Consider the following 9,268-nt stretch of genomic DNA (forward strand, 5'->3'; position numbering starts at 1 on the left):
TGGACCAGATGTCAGCCCATGGCTCAGACTTCAACATCCGACAGAAGCATCTGCAGAGCCAACTGGGGGCTCCACAAACCCCCTTCCCAGGAGAGCCATTGCTGGGTGAGCAGGACGCCAAGCAGCAATGGGAATTCAACACAGATCGGCCCAAATGTGGATTTCCGGCAAAGGTCCCAAAGCCCCTGAGATCCGACACCAGGCCTCAGCATGCACAGGAGATCCAGGAGCCATGTGTCTGCCCCTGGGGAGCCCTGCCCCAAAAGGCCCACAGGATTATAGCATCCCCTGAGGCCATCCTGGCCAGGTTTGTGCCCACGGTGGGGGTCAAGCTGCAGGATCACGTGGCTCAGAAATGCTCTGAGATCCAAATGAAGACTTTTCCTAAGATGGTGCGAAAGTCGCACAGAGATGCTCCCCTCCGGAGAGAGACTGCCCTGCCTGGGCCACTCCGCCCCCCTAGGGAGCCAGGCAAGCACAGGACAGCGGCATTCCCAACAATGGGACAACAGCCTGCCCACCCCGTCGAACTCCACATAAGGCGTGAGCGTCTCATCATGCAGAGGGGGCTGCTCAGCCTGGATCCAGAGCCCCCGGCAAAGCTGCCTCACGCCATCCAAGCCAGGGGAGCCAGTGTGGAGTTCAGTGAGATGGAGACCGATTTCCTGCACACAGGGAGGCAAAGCACAAGCTCCTCTTCTTCCACACGTCCTCCAACGCCAGTGGAAGATACCACCATGGAGACGGGCAGGAATGATGGCGCGGCAGGAAACCAGACTAACCCAGATCGCGGCACTCTGCCAGCAGGGATGGATCTGACATCGCCACCTCCAGGAACCACAATAGCAGAGAAGACAGTCGAAGCAACACTCCAGATTTATAGGAGCGAGTTGAGAAAGCCCCTTACCAGTGTGTGTGACAGCAATGGGACTGAAGAGAAGCTGGAGCTGCACATGGAGAGGAAGGTTACCTTGGGAGAAGGCTCCTGCCTGGGGCCAGGGGCACAGGCAGGTGAGGGCAGGGCAGATCTTCCCAGGACCCAATGCCACCAGGTTGCCCCAGAGGCCCCAGGCTCTGAGCAGCTAACCAGATCCACCCTTGACTCTCTCATTGCTGGGCAGGCTGCACACGACCTGCAGATCAAGCACCTGACAGAAATGTTGAGCAGCTCCCGCCCCTTGGTGGCCCAGGTCTCAGTTTGCCAGCAGTGCCGCAAGGCACATCCAGGAAAGATGAAGGGTAAGAAAACTCCGAAGGAGACATCTGCTGAGCTGCATGGTCTTCAAGACATCATGGATTCACATGGGTTCGATGGCACTGTGAATTCAAAGCTCTCCAGGGACCAGCCGCCAATCAAAATCTGCAAGAAGTGCAGTAAGCTTCGATGGAAGAGACTAGCTGGCTCTGCAGGTGCTGACTTGCCCAGCAGATCCCATGGAATTCCACAGCGATGGACTCCAGGAGACTCCTCAGCATCATCCAACCACAAGATACCAGTGGTGTGGCTCCTTCCAGCAGACAAGAGCAAGACGCAGGATGGAATGAGGAAAACATCTCCCTACAGGCAACCAAAGATGGTGTCCATTGCTACGAGTACAACAGGGCTTTCGCAAGCTGGGGAGAAAGTAACTGGGAGTCCTGACGGTTCTCTCCGAAAGTCAACAAAGGCCTCCAGAGCTAGGACACCATCCCCTTCAAGGAGAAAAGTTCTCAAACAGATGTTAATGCGCCTCAAGCAAATCTTCAGCAAGCTTCAAAACAAAGTGAAGTCCCGAATGTCCAAGGACTCTCGTTCCAGAACCCCCGACACTAAATTTATAAAGCCACCCTTTTGGAAGGCAAGGGCCTCCAAGGGTGTCCGGTTTCCATCCTACTGAATCCCACCCTGCCAGCAGGCCCAATAACAGAAGGGGCCCACAAATTCCAACATCTCCCTATCATCCAGTGGGTCTGGTAAGCATGGGCTAAAGTGGCTGAGAAGAATGGCTTGTTGTCCTGGGACACAGAGACTGATGTATAAGAGACTCTCCTTGGGGTATGACATTTAAACCCAGATTCCAAGATGAAGGGGGGCCTGGGGGCTTGGATGAGATTGAGGGTGTGGCTAGCTCACTGGATTTGTTACTTTACCTCATGTGGTTCAAGAATCAATCCTTCCTTCAAGAAGAGCTGATACTAAATTTACAAAGCCACCCTTTTGGAAGGCAAGGGCCTCTAAGAGTGTCCAGTAGTACTATTAGGGCCCTACAGTCAATCAAACCCAAACCAGCCCCATGACCCCTAAAACCCCACCCCTTGACCCCTTAAGCCCCGACCACCTATCACCAGAAGTCCCACCCATGGGGGTATTACTTCCGGGTCGAGGTGGACACATGATCGGAAGCAAAGTGTGTCATGTGACCCCTCTAAGAACTCCACCCACTGCCCTCTACCAATCAGGAGGGGTTTTGCCCCCATAGGCCTGCCCCAAGAGGTGATTTGACCAATCAGGGGTGTTCCAGGGTGGGGTGACCCATCCAGATGTGGCTTGTGTGACCCCTCTAAGAACTCCTCCCAATGCTCTCTACCAATCGCGATGGGTTTCCGCCGCATAGGACCACCCCCAGAGCAGATTTGACCAATCGATGGTGTTCCGGTGCGGGGTGACCCACCCAGATGAGGGTCGTGTCACCCTTCTAAGAACTCCTCCCAGCGCCTTCTGCCAATCAGAGCGCAACACTATCACCCCATAAGTCCCAGCGCCGGGGCAGAAGAGGCCATCTTTTACCAAGGATGCGTGCTTTAGAAATCATGGAAACATGGACTCCTTCACCACCTCTGTGAGCACTTTGGACTTTGTTTTAGCCCCGAGGGCCTTTAGACTTGTGTGGAGAAAGCGCTACATCAGCGATAGTTCCCTCGAGGGCTCTTTGACTCAGCCGTTGATGGATACACCAGAACCCGAAACCCAAACTCTCGTGAGGCACCCCAATGAGCATGAAGGCCTCTCATTGTTCACCCCCTAGAGGTGGAAGGCGAACACAGCTCGGTTGAGTCATCGGAGGACAAGGTGAATGGAAAAGACATTGCTCAGGTAAATGAATGATTAAGAAGTGACTGCTGATGATGGGGTGTAATGGGGTTAGGAACCGGGGGTGGGGGGGCTGTGTATGTTTAAAAACAAGCAGTGGGAACTTACACTGTTTCTTTTCTGAAAATCTCTCGACAGCTTGATGATGCCTTTCTAGAGGACCCGGAGGCCCTGGACAGCGTTACATCAAGCACCGAAGATGAACCGGGCTCTCCTTGTTTTTGCTCAATGCCGATACAAATTGTTGAAGAGGACTCTGAGGATGACAGCTATGAGGAGTTTAGGAGGCTTGGCATGGAACTAACTGAGCCAGTGCCACGTCGTGAGCATAAAAAAGTCATGCGGACTATTGTATGTGTTGCTGTTTATGTGTCCTTAATCACTGCCTTAGGGAAAAGCTTTTTGAAGATTGTGAGGGCCGTGCCATAGATGTGCCAGCCCAACGGCGCCATGACTGTGTGACTTGGACTTCAGTAGATCTAAACTGCAAGCTCCAGGGCCTGTGTGCTGAGCTGTATTTGGAAAGCTTATTAAACACTGTTCTTGCCATAGGTTATGCGATGCAATGTCTGTGCCTAACCCAAGAACATTTAGCGTAAGGGGTGATCTTGATAAATGCTGTGCAATATTGTGCAGACCTTGACCATGTTTTAAAGAAAATGACCAAACCGGAAGATGCCTGTGTCACATTATTGACTTGAACTGTGACCGTATAGAACATGGTTGCAACCAAGGTCCTATAGTGGCACCAAACCTTATGTAAAGGAGGTCATATAAAGGGGTCTAAGACCAGGTTATGGGTTGCTGGTTATGATTATGCTGTCTGTATGCGTGTGTCATTAGGTAGTTGAAGTTATGACTATTGGCTCTATCCTGTCTGTATTTCAGACTTATGCTATGCTTCTGGGTGACATCCCAGACGAGTTGGTGTTAGCTCTGCCTAGCCTGCTTGATGGCCCATTAAGGACCATCAGCTACACAACTGACCCATTGAGAGAAGGCAGATGTGCCTTGTAAGTCAGCAAAGTATGCAGGGACTTGTCCATATGACTCCAAACTCCATTTTGCTTGTAATTTTCCACTGTACGGACAAAGAGCTGTTCTTACACCTGGAAAAGATGATAAAAGGCTGATGCCTCATCTCCATCTTGTCTTCAATCCTGCTTCTTACCTCTGGAGGGACTTTGCTACAAACTGAAGCTCTGAACAAAGAACTGATGACCCATCCCAGCTGGGGATGTACTCCAGAGACTTAATTTAAACCCGCCGTTTATTCTGTCATTGCTACAAGCCTGAACCCAGAACTTTGCCATTACTGTATGTAATTGATTCCACTTAACCAATTCTAGCTCTCATCTGTATCTTTTTCCTTTTATGAATAAACCTTTAGATTTTATAGATTCATAGATTCATAGATTCTAGGACTGGAAGGGACCTCGAGATGTCATCGCGTCCAATCCTCTGCCCTCATGGCAGGACCAAATCCTGTCTAGACCAGCCCTGATAGACATTTATCTAACCTACTCTTAAATATCTCCAGAGATGGAGATTTCACAACCTCCCTAGGCAATTTATTCCAGTGTTTAACCACCCTGACAGTTAGGAACTTTTTCCTAATGTCCAATATAACCTCCCTTGCTGCAGTTTAAGCCCATTGCTTCTTGTTTATTCTTAGAGGCTAACTAAGGTGGAAAATGGCCCATTTCCAGCAATTGACAAGAAGATGTGAGGAACTGTAGTGGGGAGAAAAATAAGCATGGGGAAATAGTTTTACTTTGTGTAATGGCCCATCCACTGCCAGTCTTTATTCAAGCCTAATTTAATGGTGTCCAATTTGAAATTAATTCCAATTCAGCAGTCTCTTGTTGGAGTCTGTTTTTGAAGTTTTTTTGTTGTAATATTGTGACTTTTAGGTCTGTAATCAAGTGGCCAGAAAGACTGAATTGTTCTCCGACTGGTTTTTTAATCTTATAATTCTTTACGTCTGATTTGTGTCCATTTATTCTTTTACGTAGAGACTGTCCAGTTTGGCCAAAGCACATGGCAGAGGGGCATTGCTGGCACATGACGGCATATATCACGTTGGTAGATGTGCAGGTGAATGAGCCTCTGATAGTGTGGCTGATGTGATTAGGTCCTATGATGATATCCCCTCAATAGATATGTGAACAGAGTTGGCAACAGGCTTTGTTGCAAGGATAGGTTCCTGGGTTAGTGTTTTTGTTGTGTGGTTGCTGTAGGTTTGGGGGCTGTCTGTAAGAGCGGACTGGCCTGTCTCCCAAGATCTGTGAGAGTGAGGGATTGTCCTTTAGGAGAGGTTGTAGATCCTTGATGATGCGCTGGATAGATTTTAGTTGGGGGCAGTGGGGGATTAACAAATTTGCCTCCCCTAGGCCCTCAAAAAATTGCCGCACCCCCCCCCCCCACGCGCCAGCTCACCTCCGCTCCCCCACGGCAAGCCTGGGAGGGAGAGGGGAGAAGGAGAGTTGTGGCGCGCTCGGAGGATGGCGGTGGTGGAGCAAAGATGAGCTGGGGAGGGGAGCGGTTCCTGCCCCCCCCAGGTTATTCCGTGCACCCGCAGTCCGCAGCTCACTTCTGCTCCACCTCCTCTGAGTGCGCCGCTACTCACTTCTCCCTCCCTCCCAGTGCTTTCGCGTGGCAAGCCTGGGAGGAAGGTGGAAGGAGAGAAGCACGGTGCGCCTGGGGGACGAGGCAGGCCAGGGATTTGGAGAAGGGGCAGAGTTGGGGAGGGGGCGTGAGCAAATTTGCCGCCCTAGGCCTAGGCCTTGTTGGCCTAGGCGATAATACACCGCTGGTTGGGGGCTGAAGGTGATGGCTAGTGGCGTTCTGTTACTTTCTTTGTTGGGCCTGTCCTGTAGTAGGTGACTTCTGGGTACTCTTCTGGCTCTGTCAATCTGTTTCTTCACTTCAGCAGGTGAGGACTGTAGTTGTAAGAACGCTTGATAGAGATCTTGTAGGTGTTTGTCTCTATCTGAGGGGTTGGAACAAATGCGATTGTATCGTAGAGCCTGGCTGTAGACAATGGGTTGAGTGGCATGGTCTGGATGAAAGCTGGAGGCATGTAGGTAAGTATAGTGGTCAGTAGGTTTCCGGTATAGGGTGGTGTTTAGGTGGCCATCGTTTACTAGTGCTGTAGTGTCTAGGATGTGGATCTCTTGTGTGGAATGGTCCAGGCTGAGGTTGATGGTGGGGTGGAAATGTGTAAAGTGTAAGTGTCCCTCTCTGAAAGCCAAACTGTTACCTGTCTTCTATTTAAAGTTTTACTATGCTTTCTGGCCACTTGAGAAAGAGGGTTCACCCCGCCGAAGCTCCCAACTTCCCCGGTGATGTAATATATTTTCTTTAACAGAGCTGCCTGTGTAGAAATGACTGTTACTGGTACCGTCTTTTACACACAAATATGAAGGGGGACACATTCATATTGACACATTTAAATAAATAAGTTTTATTAATTGTCTGGTTTAACACGACCTTTTACAGCCGCCTGTAAAAATGGACACCACAACTACTACCATAAGAGATTCTGAGCTGGTTCATTCTTCCATTTTGTCCTTTTCTGGATTTTCTTCTTGAGATCTGTGTCTCAGACATGAGCGAAACCAGCTGATGCATGATATATTTACTCCCACATAGTGGTGAGCTGGAGCCAGTTCCCACCGGTTCGCAGGAACTGGTTGTTAAATTTAGAAACCCTTTTAGAACCGGTTGTTCCAGGACAACTGGTTCTAAAACAGCTTTTAAATTTAACTAAAGCTCAGGCAGCTATCCACCCGGCCCCCAGCCCCAGCTCACTTCCCTCTCCTCCCCTGAACGCTCCGCCCTCCTTCTCCTCCCCCTCCCCTGCTTCCCGCGAATCAGATGTTCGCGAGAAGCCTGAAACAAGCAGCAGGCAGGTAAGCTGTGGGGCAGGCATGAGGAGGGCTGCAGAGAGGCATGGCGCGGCCCAGTCCGGCTCAGGCCGAGCGGCTATCTCCGGCCTGGCCACTGGCCTGGCCCTGGCTGAGTGCCCCTACTCAGTCCTGGCCAAGCACCCCCGGCTCTGGCCCCAGTGGCATCAGCCCGGCTCGGGTCCCGCGGCGCCAGTGCTGGTCCCGGCCGACCGACTCCGAGCCAGCCCGGCTTGAGCCCCACAGCGCCGGTGCCGGTCCCGGCTGAGCGGCTCCGGCTCAGCTCGGGCCCTGAGCCTGTGGTGCCGGTCACGGCCGAGCGGCTCTGGGCAGCCCGGGCCCTGACTCCCCGGCCCAGCTCAGGCCCCGCGGTGCGGGTCCCGGTCCCCGCCGAGCAGCTCCTGCCTGGACCCTCTTGTGGTGTGAGGAGGACAGAACCTGTTGTTAATATTTTGGCAGCTCATCACTGCTCCCATGAGACTACCGATGTCAATTCTCAAAGGCCTCTAGAAAGGCATCGTCGAGCTGTTGAGAGATTTTCAGGAAAGAAACAGTGTAAGCACCTCACTGCTTGTTTTTAGATTTACACAACTTCCCGGTTTCTAACTTCATTACACTCCATCATCAACCATCGCTTCTTAATCATTCATTTACCTGAGCGACATCTTTTTTGTTCACCTTTTGTTCACCTGGTGACTCCCCTGAGCTGCTTTCGTCTTCCACCTCTAGGGGGGCGGACAACGAGAGGCCTTCATGCTCATTGGGGTGCCTCACGAGGGTTTGGGTTTCGGGTTCTGGCGTATCCATCCACGGCTGAGTCAAAGGGCCCTCGTCGGAACTGTCACTCGTGTAGCGCTTTCTCCACACAAGTCCAAAGGCCCTCGGGGCTAACACAAAGTCTGAAGTCCTCACCAGGGTGGTGAATGAGTCCATGTTTCCACGATTTCTAAAGCACGTGTTCTTGGTAAAAGATGGCCTCTTCTGCCCCGATTGCTGGGACTTATGGGGTGAGAGAGCTGCGCTCTGATTAGCAGAGGGCACTGGGATGAGTTCTTAGAAGGGTGACACGACCCTTTTCTGGGCAGGTCACCCCACCCCGGACATCACCGATTGGTCAAATCTGCTCTCAGGGTGGTGCTGTGTGGCTGAAACCCATCGTGATTCGCAGAGGGCAGTGGAGGAGTTCTTAGAGGGGTCACACGAACCACTTCCGGATGGGTCACCATGCCCCGGAACACCCCTGATTTGACAAATCTCCTCTCAGGGTGGGCCTACAGGGGAGAAACCCCTCCTGATTGGTAGAGGGCAGTGGGAGGAGTTCTTAGAGGGGTCACATGACACACTTTGCTTCCAGTCGTGTGTCCTCCTTGACACTAGAAGTAATATTCCCCATGGGTGGGACTTCCAGTGACAGGTGGTCGGGGCTTAAGGTGTCAAGGGGCAGGGTTTAAGCAGCCAAGAGGAGGGGTTACAGGTCCCTTATACTATTTCCGATTTCCATACTACTGAATCCCACCCTGCCAGCATGCCCATTAACAGAAGGGGCCCACTCATTCCACCATCTCGCTAGCAACCAGCGGGCCTTGTAAGCATGGGCCAAAGTGGCTGAGAACAATGGCTTGTTGTCCTGGGACACAGAGACTGATGATAAGGGACATTCCTTGGGGTATCACATTTAAACCCAGATTCCAAGATGAAAGCGAGGCCTGGGGTTTCAATAAGACTGATGGTGTGTCTAGCTCACTGGATTTGTAATTTTACCTCATCTGGTTCAAGAAGCAATCCTTCCTTGGCAGATGCGTGGCTGAAGTCTCGTCCTTACAGATGTTTTGACCACATGTGTGAATAAAAGCCAACAACCCACGGAGAAGGAGATTAGCATGGCCCATGGGTGATTAACCAGGGATGGGACAGTGACAGGCCAGGTGTAATGGGAAACAACAGCCACATCTCTTCTCATAGTGACTTTATTCATAGGAATTCTGAGGTTAGAGCAGCCACCGATACGGCTCTTTAGGGGCCAACATCCCACCGATCCCCTGGCTCTCCACAAACAGAGTGACTTTGTAAATGCTGCTGCCTGGCTTGATCTCCTTTCCCCAGAGTGCTGTCCTCCCTCAATTGCGGGTGGGGATGGCCCCCCTAAGCTTCAGGTCTTAGACCCTGTATGACCCTCTCTCTACAGAGTGGAGATCAGTAGCTCTTGTTTCCTCGTATATAGGGGTCCAAGATGGAATAGGTGGCCATGACCTGTGTCATCATTTCTGGAGCCGGATGATGAACTGACTCT

This window comes from Mauremys reevesii, linkage group 1, assembly GCF_016161935.1.
Source record: "Mauremys reevesii isolate NIE-2019 linkage group 1, ASM1616193v1, whole genome shotgun sequence".
In the NCBI taxonomy this organism is placed as follows: Eukaryota; Metazoa; Chordata; order Testudines; family Geoemydidae; genus Mauremys; species Mauremys reevesii.